Source organism: Lissotriton vulgaris, chromosome 12, assembly GCF_964263255.1.
Source record: "Lissotriton vulgaris chromosome 12, aLisVul1.2, whole genome shotgun sequence".
Classification (NCBI taxonomy): domain Eukaryota; kingdom Metazoa; phylum Chordata; class Amphibia; order Caudata; family Salamandridae; genus Lissotriton; species Lissotriton vulgaris.
Window position 1 is genome coordinate 715,363,984 of NC_141700.1, and position 17,219 is coordinate 715,381,202.

The following is a 17,219-nucleotide window of genomic DNA, read 5'->3' on the forward strand; positions in this document are numbered from 1 at the left end:
AAGTTATATGCACCTACAATATGGTAAGACATGATACTAGGTGGGTCGACTCGGCAGTCTATCTAGGGATCAGAATAACCCCGGCAGTTAATACCATAATTGAAGATAATTTTTGCTCCATTGGTTGCCTCCATTATGCAAAAATTAAAAAGAATAGATACTATTCCTCTCTCCCTAATAGGGCGTTCTAAAAATGACTATGTTACCAAAAATTATTTACCTCTTCCGATCAATTCCGCTTCTGGTTGGTGAGGGATGGATAAAAAGTATAGAAGCAGTATTCTCAAATTTGTTATGGTCCTATGGCAAAATCAGAAGGTCCCTAAAATATCTATCACTTCCGCAAGAGAGGGGTGGCTTGGCAGGACCTAATATCAGATTCTACCAATGGGCATGCCTTATGAGTCAAATGAGTATATTGTTGGATATCTCTCCTAATCACACTCAGCTAATCGATCCTCCCTCTATCTTCGAACTACTAGTGGGTGAAGATGCTCAAGGGTTACTGTTACGTCAAACAGAAAGAGGGTATTACAATAGAACAAAATACAAAATTATGGATGGCATATGGAAAATGTGGAAAGCTATCCAGAGAACATTACTAATTCCTAAAATAAATTATTATACACCACTATGGGATTCTAAAATCTGCCCTCAATTACGAAATGATAGGATGGGGCTATTTGGAAACAACAAGGAATCAGAAGAATGGGGGACATTCTAGATAAGGGCACAGGGGAACTACTCGCTTTTACTGATATCCAAACTAAATTTGGCATCGCCCCAACCATACTTTTAAGTACCTTCAGGTCCACCAAATAATACATGGGACAAGGCCCGCATTCATCCAGGAGGGGAAATTAAAATTATCAAGCATATGCTCGGAGGCGTAGCCCAGATTAAAATTAAATTTATATACAAATCCCTAACCGACTCAATAGTAGACGATATGGATACAGTAGAAAAATCATGGATGACGAAATTGAGGGACCCAGACTTTGACCTAGATTACGCTCTTCAGCTCGCGAATAAAGTGTTCCGGTCTACCAACCTAAGGGCGCAACAATATAAAGTCCTCTTTAATCTATATTTTACCCTCGGCCAAGCTCTTTAAATGGGGTAAAAGGGAGGATAATAAGTGTCCAAAATGCCAGGAGGGACCTGCCGACCATGTTTGCGCAATGTAAAAAAATTAGGGGAATCTGTGCAGAGATTGAGAGGTTTCTGGGGCTGCTAGATATCCAAGTAAACCTATCCCCTACCCTTATAATATCTGGTATTAGTACCAATCCTGAGTTGGAATGGGATAAGGAGGCTTTCTCATTTATATGCTTAGCAGTCCTTCGGATCCTGGTGGCAGCAGGATGGAAGGATAACACTGCACCTACTTTTCAAATGTGGCTTACTAGATTGCTAGGCATCCATAACATCAAAGCCACTCTCTATAAAAACAGGGGAAAAAAGATGAGGGAATGGGTGCTGTGCGTCTGAGCTCCACTTGCTTTATGGAGACAAACCCCCTGAAATGTGATTTTTGAGTTTATGTATAGGTAGGAATTTCTTCCCCAAAGCTTAGGGTACCTATTTCTTATCTTTTGCCCTCTATTTCCTCTCTTCTATCCCTATCCTATATCCCCCTGCTAATTCTGACTAAAGTTGAGAACTGTATATTTTGTTTTTCTCTGATATGTAAGCTATATCACTATGATATTCCATGATTGAAATGCTTGTTTTTTCCTTTAGGAATTTAAAGATCTAATGTACTTTACCAGGTAAAATGAAAATAAAAAATATTTAAAAAAATAAAATAAAAAATTAGTGAGGATTTAACATCATGAGTTTGGTTTTAGTGGTATTTATTTCTAGGCCACAGTCGTCACAGAATACCCAAAATTGTTTTTTCAGTATCTGGAGCCTCCTAGGTGTTTTAGAAACAAAGAGCATATCATCAAGAGAAGCGTGTCAATCTTCATGTTCCCTAGTAAGGGGGCATCTGCTGGAATTTTAGGTAAACAGGCAACAACTTGGTTAATATAGAGAGAGAAGAGCGTAGGAGCCCCAGCATGCCCTAGCATAATTTTCTTTATGAAGGCCTACAACTAATGATAGGATCTCCAGAGGCATTCCCAAATCTCTCAGTACCCTCCAAAGCTTTTCCTGGGCACAAGATCACATTCTGACTTCAGATATATGAAAGCCTCATAAAGGCTCCCCTTACCCAGTACCACCACCTTCCAGTAAATGAGGGTGAATCTAACGACCTGAACGATAGTTTCAGTTTTCTGTCGGAATCCATCTTGGAGGGGAGACAATAAATAATTCTCAGCCATCCAATTCTGGATCCTCATCAGAAGAGTGTGGCTGAATACCTTCTGTATACAGTCTATTAGGCTGATAGGCCTGTAGTTAGTAAGATTATTTCGGTCACCTTTATTAAAGACTGAAATGACATCAGCTCCCTTTCACGAATGTGGAATTTGGACACTCCTTGCAATAGCATTAAAAAGTGGCAAAATATAATTTGCCCAGTTAATTTTGTCGTACTGAAACAAATCTCCAGGAATTCCATCAAGTCCCAGAGCTTTAGCAGGTACAATCCCTTGAATTGAAGTTTCTATTTCCTACTTATTAAAAATGACCCTTGTTAAGTTTGGAGTTAAATCTAAGGGGGGTCATCATTTCGGCATGGTTAGTGGAGTAAAGGGCATTAAAAGGCTCCTGCCAAGCCCCAGCTGCAATATTATTGGCTAGCACAGGTTAGTATTCCAGATTCCTCCTCCCTACAAGAGTCCCACATTTCCTGAGATCTTTCAGGGTACACGCCTCCCCAATTTGACTCCACCTTTACTCATCCCAATTCCTCTTAGCCATGAATTTAGCTAATTTGTACAACCTCCGTAGATCGTGAACTAGGAACATGCTTTTAGTTTTAATAACTCTAACTAATTGGTGCTCTAGAGACCTACACTCACTTGAGAATCATGAATTTGACTTATTCAATTCACAATTACTGCAGTTTTCACATCTGGGGTAAACAACAAAGTATGCAGTAATCTGGTAAAAAAACTTTGCATCCTCATGTTTTGTGGCCTCAGCATAGGATTGTAACTCTCCCAGCAGAGCAAGTAGATCCTGCTTATTATTATTAAGTCTAGTTACATCCCCCAGGACCGAAGGCCATTTCAGGCAACATTTATTGTTTATGGGTGCTACCTCCTTTGTGATAGAATTGCTCCTGGAGGCACTCTCTTTTTCCTCCCAAGGTTAGACTAGCTCGACTAAGTGGATTGTGATCACTATCACTGCTCTTTATTACAGTCATATTGGCTATCGTAGGCCACAAACTGAGATCTACTAAAATCAAATCAGTGGGGCTAGCTTCTGTTGGTCCTATAAAGGTCAATTTCCCTTCACTATCAGATATGGTCCTCTCATTAGTGGCCCTTAAACTATGTTCAAAGGTCAGAGCATTTAGTTTCAAAGCTGGATGAGACCATTTCTTGAGTGGGGGCAGATTAGGCGAGGGGACATTCCACAATTTTTCCTCCTCATTTATTTCTAGTATGTCATCCTTATCCAGGGATTCAAAAGTCACATTAAAATCACCCCCAACGATCAAGGATGAGCAGTCTGCCTCTAGAGTTTGCATAGTCAGAGATTTACCTCCCACTCTGGGACCACTGGCATAGATATTAAAGATGTCTACAATGAAGCCGGAGTTGCCTTTCAATCTAACAGCTTGAATATCTAGGCTGTTGGTGGATAGCTCCTCAATTCTACAGTTTAAAGCAATGCTAATCCATATCAACATGCCACCTGATGGACGTCCTTTTTAGATGCAGTTGCGGGCAGGTACAAGGACACAAAACCTGGCATAAACAATGGTGTTATACTCCATGTTTCCTGTAGAATACATAGATCATGGGATTTAACTAGCTTTATCCAATGAGGTAGGCACAGTTTACTTCAAATTTTTGCCACATTCCATGAAATTAATTTAAGCAATTGATGGCCTGTGGGCATCAAGAGTGGAGAGTGAGGGAAAGTATCCTGTCACCTTTCCTCTTGGGAAGGTGCCAAGCTATGGATGGTGTTTATGGTGTCCAGTGAATGAAGGTCATCTTCTAGGAAAATTTTCACAGGGAAGAAAGAACCAGCACTAAAGGTTAAGGTGACGGTAGCGCCCTGCTTGAAGATGGAATTATGTTCAGAGCTTTGCTAAATACACCAGTATCAGTGGACTTAAGTGCTGTGCTGGGTTGTAGTCAATCAATATCCGCTAAGGGAGATGAAGGAGATGATCTTTTAAGCTGACTGTTGGAGGTGTTTGGGAGGTGTACAATGCACCAACTGCCTCTTAAATTGGATGTTTGATTTATCTGGGGGAAACATCCTTGCTTTCCGAGCAATTAGAGTGCGCACTAGCTTCTCATGAACTAAAGTCAGTTCTATGGCATCTGTTGAACTGTCAGCAGTAACACATCTCTTTGCACATACAATGTTTCCCCTTATCATGGATCTGCACCCTCTTACATGCTTATCTAGTGGATAGATTTATTTTCAAGGGAATCCTCATTCTCATATCTTACAGAAGAATTACGTTTGGGAACATTAATCATGTTGCTGCATAGTACAGTGGATAAGAGGTCCTGTCTGATGACGTGACATACCCCAGCCCACTTCTTCTCTAGATGAGGATTGAAGACATCTATGTGTCACCTCAGATGCTAATAGGCCTGACATACTCCTCAAGACAACATCAGCCATCTCTGTTGTGTGGTTGCGAAAACCAGCACTAGTAGGTGTTGCCGTAGGAATGTTATCCGTGACTAAGGTAGGGGGTTGTTATTCACATGTGGTTACCCTCATGGGCTCGGACGCGGGTGGTATATCATAATCGTTTGATTTCTCAACTCTGACCAGTCGCCTATGTATAATCCCAGATAGTGCCCCAATTGCAGTTTTAAGGGCACACATCTCCTTATTTAGATCAAGTGAATTACTTGGGGCCTCTAGATTGACTAGCACCTCATCAATGGGAGGAGAACTAATTTCCCCCCTATCGTCTTGGCCCTCAGGAGCAGTACAGGATTCTAGTAGATCTAACAAAGGTAAAAATCAATTACTGCATGGAAGCTCAGCGGTAGACATTAACACATCGCTAGTTGTATTGTGCAAGTTGACGGATGGAAATACTGGGACTTTCCGGGGCTGATTGCTGTTACCTTTAGTCACTTTCTTGAACATGCTCGGGTATAAGTCCTGATATGGCAGGAATTCCATGTGTTGGAGTGGCCCTAGGTTTTAGTGAAGCATCAGCAGCTGTTGAAATCAGAAGACATTTGCTCTCTGACAATAGATTGTCAATACGATCAAGGACCAATTCCCCTTTCCAGGGCTCTGTGTTTTCCTTGATTTCTTAGATGCTTTATGTGCTCTACCAACCCCTCCACCACCTTCCTTTTCCCCATGCAGCCTTAAACCATCCTTAAAAATATGAAAGGCAAAATGCAATGAGAGAGGGCAAACCCCCAGGCCAACGCACCCAATAGGAGAGTAAAAATAATGCCCTATTTGGTCTTCAGTTCAAGCAGTACATTGGGTAGATCTCTGTGTAGCGAGTCTTAGGGGGATGACCCAGCCCAGATTCTTCCCCGCTATGATGGTCACGGATGGGCCTGCCGTCGGCTCGGGCATGGCCCACACGTAGCATGTGCTGCAGGGGGAAAGGCAGCACTTTCTGCTCATCAGTCATGCCTCCCGCGCGATGACAGCACAGGCACAAATTGCACCCTGGGACAGGAAGCCCCACCAGGGTGTGTAGGTAGCAGCAGTTTGTGGCCCCAGCAGTAAAAGACTGTCCTGCACCTCGGGGGGGGAAGCCTGCAATTTATGCATGTCGGTCACATCTCCCCCACGAAGGCAGCACAGGCATGAGTTGCCTGTGTGGAGTGGCATACAGTGGAGTACTATACAGTGGAGTGGTTTTGAATGGAATAATATTGAGAGTTACTAGTGCACAGTGTAGTGATGAAGAGTGGAGTGGTATATAGTGGAATAGCATAGAGTAGTGTAGGGTAGAGTGGATTGGCATAGAGTGGAGGGGTGTAGAATGGAGACATGTACAGTGTAATAACAAGCAGTGGATTGTCGTACAGCAGAGTGGTGTTTAGTGGCGTGGCATACAGTTGAGTGGCATAGAGTGCAGTTGCGTACATTGCAAAGTATACAGATCAGTGTTTTACACTGAAGTAGCATACAGTGGAGTGGCATTGTGCGGAATAGCGTAGAATGTAGTGCTGTCGAATGGCGATGCATACAGTGGAATAAGGGTACAGTGGTATAACAGAGAGTGTAGGGACATATAGTGAAGGAGCATAAACTGGAATGTCATAAAATGAAGTGATATAGAGTAGAGTTTAATAATATACAGTGTAGTGATATAGAGTGGAATGACGTAAAGTTTGATACAGCGCCATGGTGTACAGTTGATTAGCATAGAATGGAGTGGTGTACAGTGGAATGTCATAGTGTGGTGTAGCATAGATTGTAATAGTGTAGAGTAGAGTACAGTGGCATAGTGTGGAGAGGCATGGTCATAGAAATAGATATGGAGTGAAAGTGTGTGAATAGATGTAGATATAATGAAGCAGGAAAATACATTATTAGGTGTAAAATGTATTTTCTGATAACATGTGTGAATACTGTAAGTAGTGTTAAAGTCGTATGTTTTAAAATATTTAATTATATATTGTGCTGCAGTAAATGCGCATGATAACGCAATATGTTATTGGCTACTGGCTGTGTTTGCCAAACATAAAACTCAGCCATGTAGTTTTTAGCACAGTTTGGCTGCCTTCTGCATTTTGCTGCGTTTTGGGTTAGGGTCCTAAAATATGTATGTACTAGGCTATTCCCTACCTATTTCACTGTATTAAAGTGTTAATAGGTACAGAAATGTATTTATAATTTTCTATATATTTTTACAGAGGTTTAAGGAGAACTGCACATTTAAAAAATATATAAGTAGTGCAGTAATATATAGGTATTACCCTGTGACTACATAGACTGTTGTATGAAGATCTAAATACATTAAAATTTGAAAACAAACAAATTGGCAGCCTAAACTTTTCTCCCAGATTGCAGACAGCCAATCATGGCAATGCTGTGGGTGAGGGGATATGTGGATCCATCCACTGGATCCGCGTGGATCTGTGTCTCTAGTTATACAGAGATCTTTTTTCTTTAATAACGCCAAAACTGCTGAACAAATTTTCATCAAATTACAAAAAGAACTCTTTCTGTCAAATTTGGTATAATTCCGTCCATAGGGTCTGGCTGTAGTTGTGTCTTAAACACCTATGGGAGCAGCTGAAGAGACTGCCACACTAACTATGAAAATGTCATGAAGATTCATCAAACTACACCAAAGTTATAAGCAACACCAACAAATGTTTTTCCTGTGGAAACTAGGGGCCAGATGTAGGAGAGAAAATACCGGTCGGTAACGGCCGATTTCGGCCGTTACCGACCGGTATTTAGGATTTGGCATGTAGGGGCCATCATTTTACAGAATCAGTAAATTTACCGATTCAGTAAATTTACCGATTCTGTAAAATACCGAATCGGTAATTTTACCGATTCGGTAAATCCACATGTAGGTAACACTCCTAAGAGTGTCACAGGCCCTTAAGAATCGGCATTTTACCACCCAATCCAATTGAGTGGTAAAATACCGAATTCAGGTGTGCATGCACACCTGTGCAATGTGACACACAGACATGCCCTTAGGGCATGTCTGTGTGCCACATGGCACACAAGTCCGGAATTGGGGTGCTAGAGGGTGTCAAAGTGACACCCCCTGCACCCTTGCAGGATTCGGTATTTACCCATTGATTCCTATGGGCTTCATGGCCCATAGGAATCAATGGGCAATACCGATTAGGTATTTACCGAATCGGTAAATACCGAATCCTACCGATTCGGTAATTCTTAAATTCGAATTACCTACATCTCTCCCCTTCATATTTACCGACTCTTAAATACCGAATCGGTAAAATTCGGTATTTGAGAGTCAGTAAATATGAATTACCTACATCTGGCCCTTGGCCTTAACTATAACGAAATATATATATATGCTGAGTTGGGCCCCTGTAGTCAAATGTTGCAGCATCTGGAATGCCTAGACTTTCTTCCCTGAGCCCAACTACCTGTGGCAGTGAGATGGGTCACAGTGTTTTTCACATAATTGAACTGTATTGTACAGAAGTACTGCAGTACGCAGCAATGATAAGTCATTAAGTGATGGGACAAATACCGCTTTGACAAAATTTAAAGGCAGCCATGGCGTTTTTAGATACACTTTATCTGTGTTCTGCATTTCACAGTTGATTTTGGTAAGTATTCATTTTTATATTTTTCCCATACCTATTAAGGCTTAATGGAAGTGGTAATAGGTTGGGAAATATATTTATATTTTTCTATTTTTTTTTTTATGTTTAAGTACCACAGTACTACCGCGGTGTCTAAAATTTCAGATACATTGTACTTTCCTATATTTTACAAATATGTTGTACAGTCACTAAAACATCCACTCATTGACTCAGAAAACCACTCACACATCCAATCACAGACTGATAGAAATTTTCGTTGCTGATGATGATGTTTGTGCGAGTCGGTCATGGCAATGGTTGCGGTTGCAATGCAAATAGTGGTGGTGTGGCATGCAGTGACCTCAAGGCGTTGTGCAGGCAGTGGCCCAGTGACGGTCATCCAGCAGATTCGGTGAGACCAGGGATGTCATGTGGAGTGATGCAGTGTACGTTGCAGCGCTGACAAGTCACGGTGCAAACGACAGAGCTGGTTAGCTGGAGATGGCATCAGTTGGCCCAGACTGTGTTGTGGGACAAGGCAGTGCATCAAGAGACTTATGAGCGGTGACCCCAGCCATGATGCGGTCACGGGTGTGGGCAGACACTGCAGTGGCAGGTCTGACAACCCTTTACAGGGCTGCTTGTATGGGTGGCACAATCATTGCTGTCGGCCCACAAGCAGCATTTGATTTATAGGCCCTGGAACTCTCAGTGCACTTTACTAGGGTCTTACTAGTAATAAAATGTGGCAATCATGGAAACACCAATCCATAATTCAATTTACAACAGGTGCAATTGCACTTTAACACTGAACAGCAGTGAGAAAGTGGGTCGAGACACTAAACCAGCAAAAATAGAGTCAAAACCAGGAGGTCAGAAAGCAAAAAGACAGGGGAAACATGCCAAAAGATGCCAGGTCTAACATAAATCAACACATACTCTCACACCCAGTCAAAGATCCAGAAGCCCTTTCACAGACCCATTTACACAGTCATATAGCCACTTACACACCCAGTCATACATCCACACAACCACTCACATACCCATACAGCCACTCAAACATCTACTCAGGGACTCATAAAACTACTCAGAGAGCCATACAACGAGTCACACACCCAGTCAGCGGCCCAGAAACCACTCACACACCTACTTACACACTCATGCACCCACTCACAAATCCACTTACAGAATCAGAGAACCACTTATATCTCCACTGACAGACTCACACAGGAACTCATAAACCTATTCAGACACTCACACTCACATTCCCAGGTACATACTTATACAGTTTCTGACATACCCACTTACAGACCCACACTGCCAGTTACACACCCACTCACACACCAACTCACAGAACTATTTACACATCTAAACAACCACTTTCACACCTACTCATACAACCATACAGCCACTTACACATTCAGTCACAGATCCAGAAAATCACTTACACTAGACTACTACTTACACTCCCACAGAGTCACGATCACACCCAGTTACACACCCAGATAGCCACTAATACACCCATATAGCCCCTAATACACCCACACAGTAACTTATGCTGCTACTCACACACCCACATATAGGCTGTGATACAGTTATATAAATTTTAATAGGATATCTTTGTATTAAATGTGTTGTTGTTTTAAATTGAATGTCTGTTTTTGTTTAGAAACAGATCTGAGGATCCAACATTGAACCACCTGCTATTTAGCTGGCAGACCCCTTATTTGGCCGAACATCTACGGCGTATCCGAGTAAAAAATTAGAAAAAAGGATTTGAAAACACAAAGAACCAGTATTTGGGAAAAAGGCTGGCTCTGAAAAGAGCCTTTGTGTTTATGGTGTATAGATGACAATTACAAGAAGAACAGGGTGCCGTCTTTTAGATTGTTGAGAAACACCATGTTGCCTGTGTCTGTGAAATGGACTCCATCTTTTTGATACATTTCATCCATATCAAAGCGTAAGTTGTTATGGTATGTAGAGCCCATGTTGTGGTCTCTGGGAAATGCAGAAGCAGCTTAATTGACATGTTTCTTAGTTTTCTCTATCTGCGGACAATATTGGGTTGACCACTGCCACTTCTGTCTTTGGCAAATTTTGGAGAACACAAAGCCAGTATGTGAGAAATGTGACATTAATTTAGCAAAGGTATCATTCATTACGATGTCCAGTCCTAGCCCAGTAATTTTGCCTAGGTCATTGCCATCACATTGCACAATCATGAGGTCTGGAGGTTGGCAATCTCTAATGCTTTCAACCAAACAAAGCAACAGATCCTACTTTAACCCTCTCTGGACAATTCTAGTAATGTCTACATTAGGCAAGCCTAGGTCTCTTGTAATCCACTCTTTCTAGCAGTCTCTCTGGCACAAAACACAAAATTATGGCACAGAATACAGACTCTGACCATTTTCAAGACAAGCAGGAGTAGCAGATAGGAAAATGCTGCAGCAGAATGAGGTAGTTTTGAAGATGAAAGTAAGCCTGGGAGGGTAATTCCGCTCCGCCTGCAGAGTTTATAGAGTTTTGCCTACTCCGTGTTCTAAAACTCCGACTCCATGGTTGAGTGGAGTTGGTTTCCCCGCCAAAGTAATTATAATGTAAATAAAAAGGCACTTACCTGCTGTGGCTGCCTCCTCCTCACCATGGCCGGTCTCCTTTCTCGTCCTCGCCGTCCTACTTCTTTGATGTCCCCCATGTTCTTTGTCTTATAATTACTTTGGGAGGAGGGAGGGAGTGGTGCGGAGTTCCACTGAGTGTTTTTACCAACTCAGTGGAACTCCGTGTAGAGGCACTATGCCTGATCCGCCCAGGGCTACATGAAAGGCAGTTATAATGGAGGACAGTGAGTAAAATGTAAAAAAGAACATATTTGATTGGATGGTGGAGATGTGCAGGAAACTAAATTTAGATAGAGACTTTAAAAAACAATGCATCAAACTCTATCATTTACTTTGGAAAAATAAAAAAAGTTATGTTCCTTGGGATTTGCTTGGAATTGCAACAGTTAATTTGAAACTAGTATGCTGGTGAGAGAAAGGTTTGTGAACTGTTGACCTACTGATAGGCAGAGGCTTATATGGAAAGTTGAGGTTTGGATGTTATCTCAGAATCACAGCTGACATTGCGGCACATCCATGGATTCCCCAAACTCATAAAATAAACATGTTGTGATACACAGATAGGCTTCAAAATATTAATTATTGGATATGGTTTCTTTGATGTAAATGTTAAAATTTGTAGGGTCTGACTATGGTATGTATATATTTGTTTTTTCATTTTATCGAAGGGGTGGATCCACTGCATTTTCATCACAAGAACTAGTAAACATAGAGGACTTGTATAGACTCCCTTCTTGAATTCACAGTGGCTCCCCAGGTTCATAAAGGAATTTGAAAAAATATTGGTATATTACATATATAGAAAGACATCATAAGTTACCTTATCTTGACTTGTTAATTGTTTTTTTCAAATGTATAATAGGAATTAATGTGTGAATTAAATGTATTTATACACGTGTAAGAATTTATATTACTAAATTGAACTTACTGGTGAAATTGGAGCACAATTTATATAAAAATAAAAACAGTGACATTTACTAAAAAAATGAAAGGTTATAGGGATGTTATAGTTAGTAAATAGCATTCAAAAAATGTAAAAATTCTCAGAAAAAACAAAGCTTACAAGAACATTATAATTAGGAAATAGAATTTTAAAAACCATAGAAATTCACTGAAACACCCAAAAGGTATAGGGACGTTATAGTTAGGCTCAGATTTTCCATCACTCATGACATGGCCAATGACATCACTCATGACATCACTCATGACATCTAAAATGACATCACTGAAGGCATCACTGAAGACATCATCCAGTAAAGTAAACCTCATTATACTTCATATAATACCATTTTAATTATTTAAAACAGAAGATGTACAGCACAGAGTTCACTGTAAACTTATCACCTGAGAGACAGAAGCCAGTGGATATTCCTGTCTCTTCTGAACCACTCCTCCAAAAACTAATGACAGTAAAACGTCTAACCGTACAGCCTAGTCTATTGCACATCACAACACCATTATTAAACCTGGAAAGAGATTTTAGGGCAAATGTCAGATTTACACAAACCACTACAATAGGCAACTAGTAGAGAGGTCTTAGCAGACAGGCCACAGTGGGTCTGAGGAGGAAGCAAGATGGCGGCCGCGTACTTGTGGCCGAGTTGCAGTAAGCAGTGAGGACATGGTTGGATAGTCCCGATGGAGTACGCTGTAGGCAGCTGTACGGGAGCTTCTAATACTGGGGATCAGATGTATGCAGCCATTACCTGCCGGGTGATCTTGCGGGGTCCGGCGAGCCGTTTCAGCGAAGCAGCAGCTTTGATCCAGGCTTTCCTATCTCCCTCCTGCTGGCTCTCCGGCATAGCCGGTGGGGGGAGCGGCTGGAGAGGGCTGGAAGCAGAGCTCAGAGCAGAGCTTAGAGGAAGCCGTGTGAAGCGAAGAGGGCGGAGGTCACGGAGCCCTAGGAGTGCGCTGAGCTCACGGAGAAGCGAGAGACAGCAAGGAGGAGGTTTGGCCCAAAAAGCTAATGTGGGAGCAAAAGCAACCTTAAAGAAGAAGGCTGGCAACGACTCGATAGGAGTAGCGGAAGCAGCGGGAGCGGAGGTCGATGTACCGCCTAAAGTACAGACGCCTTCACAGGAGCCAGGGAAAAAAGGCAAACAAACAACTGTCAGGACCCATCAGACTACAGCGTCTATTGCAGAGATGTTTACCCGAAGCGGTAAGGAGAAGGAGGCTAAAATACCTGAGGCTGTGAATACGGGGGACAGTGTTGACATTTAGGAGGTGGAGGGGGCTGACAAAGGAACTATAACGGTCTCGGCCGATGGTGTCAGTACTGAAGCCCCCCAACATGACGAATGTATCAATATCCCTGTAGCTGAAGGCGCTCCCTTTGTAGGAGTTGATAACCCGCTGGAGGTCGCATCTGGCTTGGTCACGGGGCTGCCGATTGCAGGAGGGGAAGATAAGAGCAAGGAGGAAGACAGAGAAGGAGTCATTATTCAAGAACAGGCTGCCCCGGTTTTTATACTAATCACGAACCACGAGACCCAGTACCTCCTGCATACTCCAGAAGCCCCTATAGAAAATACTGGCCCTCTGGGGGTAGAAAGCGCTAAAGGCTCCCTGGCTCCTGACATGGACAGGGAGAAGGTTCCCAGCGAGTGCTTCTTCTCAGTGTCAGAGGAGGTGGACTGGTCGGAGGAGGAAGAGGAACGCAGTTCCGCTATAGACGATAGCAATGTGGAATCAGAGAGCAATCCTGAGCAGGACCGTCCGGCAACGGCAGTGAAACCCACCACCCTCCCGAAAATACAGGCGCAACACCAAAAAGGTCTAAGCTGGGACCACTCATCTACAATGCCGCTACAGGGGAGCCCTAGTCTGGAAACAACTCAACTTTCGCTGCTTGAAGTAATTCAACAAGAAATCATAGCGCACAGGGAGGAAACTCGGCAGGATAACCGCAAGTCTCAAGCAGCGATGAGGAAAATGCAGGGAATGGTGAGGAAACTGTCCAAAGCATGTGTCAATGTCGGGGACAGAGTGTCAAATCTGGAAGAAAGGGTGGTCTCAACAGAAGCTGAGGTCGCCGCTGCTACCAGTAAGGTCGAGTCCTATGGCACCCAGGCAATAGACATACAATGGAAGCTCGAAGATATGGAAAACAGGCTCAGGAGGAATAATCTAAGGGTCTTGGGCATACTAGAGGGGTCAGAAGGGTCGGATGTAAGCGCCTATGTTATTAAACTTTTTGAGCAAGCATTCCCTGAGCTAGCCAGTTGGAGCTGGTCTGGAGAAATCCAGAGGACACATCCTACTCCCTTCAAGATACGCTGCAACGAGAAGGAAGGTGATAAACCCAGGGCGATCTTAATCTTCCTGGGTAACTTCGTTCTGAGACAGTCTATCGCCGAAAAAGCAAGACCAGATGCTAAAAGAACCAGTGAAGGTGTTTCATTCTTTGTCCGACCGGACTACTGTCATACCACGATCGAGAGGCGCTGGAGACTGCGACAAATGATCAAGCCTTTCCAGGATAGGAAAATGCAGGCATATATGATAAATCCAGCTAAGCTGAAAATAATTCATGAAGGGCGGACACTATATTTTGCGTCAGAAATTAAGGTGCAGGAGTATTTGGACTCTTTAGGCAGATAATTCCATTTATACTTTCCCTTTCTTATGCTCTTTCTTTTCTCGTTCTATTCGTCCAGTTTTTGGATGCCCCCAAGATTGTTTAGTATAATCTATGAGCTTAGAAGTACGGCTGATTGCTTTAATATAATGCTATTAGGGGTAACGAGTTTCTGAATGAAGTAGTAACTAAGGTAGTCCTCACTACATTACTGGAATCCATCACTTGCACAGACTTTGTCTGAGCGCTTTACGAGGGAGGGTGCAGGGTTCAAGGGGATTCAGGGGGCCAGGGGAGGCGGGTGGGAGGACAGGGGGGTTGCTGGGGACAGGGGGCTGGGTGGAGGGGGGGCAAACGCAAAAAAGAGAATTTATGACACAATTGTGAATGTAATTGTATTCAGACAGTTGAAACAAAATCCATGTTCCAAATATGTTTCCAGTACGATAATCTGGTTGGTTGAAGAGAAGGAAGCATGAAGACAGAAGTATGTCCAAACTTAGGATTTGTTCTTTGAATATAGGGGGCCTCATCGACTGGAAAAAAAGAGCAAGATTTGAGGAACTCACTTGCCTTGGGGGAAAAAACACTGGTTAAATCTAAAGGGCTATGAGATCCTTTCTTGTTCCTCCTAAACTTCAACTATCAGGGGGGTATCTATCATAGGAAAGGTGGGTCTGGGAGGTGTCAAACGGTCCAAGGCAGATACTATGGGCAGATGGGTATTATGTGAAATGAGCATAGGTGTTACCATCTGTGGGATCTATGGGGCAAATAGCGACGATCCTGAGATCTTCGATTGTATGGAAAAGGAACTGACGGGGTGGCCAGCCCCCATTGTGGTTTGCGGGGACTTGAATATTTCAGCAGATTTCGTGGGCGGAACCGTATACTCTGGACGTAAACCCAGGGTTTTTTGGGCAGTCTGCTCAATGATGCAATCGCATGGATTGAGGGACGTTTGAGGGAACAGCAAACCTGGGTTTACCTATTTTTCACACCCATTTCAGAAATACTCCAAACTAGATTATTTAATGATCTCCGCTCCAGAGCTGAGTAGGGTTAAAATCTGTAAACTACCAATGATAATGTCGGATCATAACCCTCTGATACTAACGATGGATGCCAATAGGCCGGCTAAAAAATATAGGCCCTGGACCTTTGACAGGAAGCTTTTAACAGATAGCACCCATGTGGAGTATATTAAGAACTGATCACAGGCTTTCTTTGATGCAAAAAGATACAGCGCATCACAAAACTCCGTTTGGGATAGCTATAAAGCTGCTTTAAGGGGAGACACCACCAGCTATACCGCCCAAATTCGGAAAAAGATCAGTTTAGAGAAGGAACATTTACTGCTACTTTTCCTGATATGGTGGTGGCTGACTCTCTTCATCAATGTTACCCATAATGAACCTCACCACGCCCTCTTGCCAAGTAACGATCCTTTTCACATCCTGATTCCTGTAAATTGCCCCACTGCTCAGAAAGGTCTCCCACAAACACCTGTAAGAAGTTTTTGTGCTCACTGAGCAAAGTGCCTGTGATGTTATTATCTAAACCTGGCACATGTTTGGCTCTAAAGTCAATGTTATACATTAAGCTACCTAATGTCAAGTCAAGTCAAGTCATAAAATTTGTATAGCGCACTACATACCCAGAGGGTTTCAAGGCGCTTAGGAAGGGGAGGAGGATTATTTGTCAAATATCCACGTTTTAAGCTGCTTTCTGAACGCTAGGTGATTCTGGGTGAGGCGAAGGTAAGCGGGGAGTGAGTTCCAAGTTTTGGCAGCCAGGTATGAAAAGGATCTGCCTCCCATGGTGGTCTTGTTGATGCGAGGTACAGTGGCGAAGGCTTGGCTGGAAGAGCGAAGTTGGCGGGAGGGGGTGTAGAAGGACAGTCGAGAGTTGAGGCAATCTGGTCCGATGTCGTAGAGTGATTTGTGTGCGTGGGTTAGCAGTCGGAAAGTGATCCTCTTATTGACGGGTAGCCAGTGGAGGTCTTTAAGGTGACCAGAGATGTGTTCGTTGCGTGGGATGTCTAATATGAGCCTGGCTGAGGCGTTTTGGATTCGTTGTAGTTTCTTCTGGAGTTTAGCGGTGGTACCTGCGTAGAGGGTGTTTCCGTAGTCCAGTCGGCTAGTGACTAAGCCAACAAACAGACACCAGACACCAAAACCACATCTACCCCCAACAATGTCAGCCAGCCTACCATCTCCTCCTGGATCCCGGTCACAAATGAAGACACCGCCACAACCATGAAGAGCATTAACTCAGGATCCCCCACGGATCCCTGGCCACTGATAGTATAGCACCCGTGCTACGATGCACCATCAACGCCACCTTCGAATCTGGCATATTCCCCCATGACAGGGAAATGCGCAGAAGTCAAGCCCCTCCTCAAGAAGCCCTCTGCAGACCTGACGGACCTAAAAAACTAGACACATCTCTCTCCTCCTCTTCGTGGCTAAAGTCACTGAGAAGATTGTCAACATCCAGCTAATGAAATTCATCGAACTTCTATTATCTTCCCAATCCGGTTTCTGCAGCAAGCACAGAATAGAGACCGCCCTCCTCTCTGCCAAAGATGACATCTGCACCCTCCTCGACCAGCCCTCATCCTATTAGACATCTCATTAGCCT